Source organism: Dendroctonus ponderosae, unplaced genomic scaffold (assembly GCF_020466585.1).
Source record: "Dendroctonus ponderosae isolate FM_Combo_2020 unplaced genomic scaffold, Dpon_F_20191213v2 Dpon_F_20191213_5, whole genome shotgun sequence".
In the NCBI taxonomy this organism is placed as follows: domain Eukaryota; kingdom Metazoa; phylum Arthropoda; class Insecta; order Coleoptera; family Curculionidae; genus Dendroctonus; species Dendroctonus ponderosae.
In genome coordinates, this window is record NW_026018715.1 from 11,831,139 (window position 1) to 11,832,663 (window position 1,525).

Sequence of the window (1,525 nt, forward strand, 5' to 3'; positions counted from 1 at the left end):
AATAAATGTTCCATCACGACTGAAACACTCCTTGGTATTTTTTGAGCACGCATTAAAAATTATTCATCCGTTGAAGACCTGAGCGAGATTTCCTCTGCTTCTACTCTTTGAGGCCTTTGATGAATTGCCTTTGTACTCGTACCATTCTTCGGTCATTTTTGCATCTAATCTACTGGTGTTTTTTGGATTTTCGAGTTCTACGACTACTTCGACTTTTTTTAGCTTTATTGGTTCTTATAAGAATATCAGAGATTTATTGCCTCTTGCCCCTTTACCGATTCACTATATTTTCTTATAGAAATTAAACTTGATAACCACTCCACAAATAGGAGCTTCATATAAACTCAACAAAATGATTGTTTCACAGCCAGATTTGTCCTTACTGTAGAACTGGGTAAATTCTGATTGCTCCAAGCGTTTTTCTTTGTGTTTGAAGCGTTATTTAGCCCAATTTGTTTTCTGTTAGTCAATGCTTTGGTCATTTAGCGCCTAAGACACATTTTCTACAGGATGGCAAATGGAAACATGCAAAATTTCGGAAAGTTCGGCATGTACCTGGTTGGAAAAAAATGAGGTTTTTTGGATCTCAACCCCAAAAGTTTAAAGACAAACCAAATGGCTCAAGAAAGTTCTGAAAATTTTCGGCCATCTTTTGTATTTATAGGGTGGTCTCAAAAAAGCTCTTTTTCAGCGATAACTTTTCTGCTGCTGGTCCGAACTTTACGATCCTGAGCTCATATTGAAGCTTCATAGAAGTTTTAACGCGAAAATTCGATACACACTGTTGCACAAAAAATAACCCAAATCAGAATTGCCCCCAAAATCTGTGATTCTGGAAAATTTTCAACTCACTGAAGTTTACTATCAAAAATTTCGTACATTCATGCAGCCCGCTCTATTGAATTTCTCTTGCAATTCGATTGTTAAGTTTTGGCGTCAGTATGAGCTTTAGATTTTTAAAATGGGTTCAAGAAAAAGCAAGGCATCTAAAGACAAGACCAAAAAGTTGTTTTTTAAGATCACTCTGTAAATAAACGAGATGTGCGAAAAAATCTGAATGCCTGTGGTGTTAAAATACAAAAAAAAGTTTTTGGCCTAACTGAGATCATATAGAACTTTCGTGATTTTTGGAATGGTTCATTTGCCTACCTGTAGAAACTTTTTCTGCACTAACTTTTACCAAAGCTCATTAACTTAAGAAGAAGCTGCGTCAGTTTCGTCGCCCGCATATTTCATCGCTTTCATGTTTTCAGAGAGTTTCAAGACTCAAACACTTTAAATATGCATATTGGAGAGCTCCTAAGGTCTAAACCAATTTATAGAGCCCAAAAAACACGCATGTAAGAGTTTGAATTTTTAGCGAAAATTTCTTAAGAAAGAAGTGTCGAGTTTTTAGAAAATTTCACTCTCTTAAAAGGTCTCGAATTTTACATCATTTTCGTCACAAATAAGCGAGAAATACAAAGCTCCCATTGAAAAACACACCGGAAGCTTCAAATTTTAAATAATTGATGGTTTTGGCCCA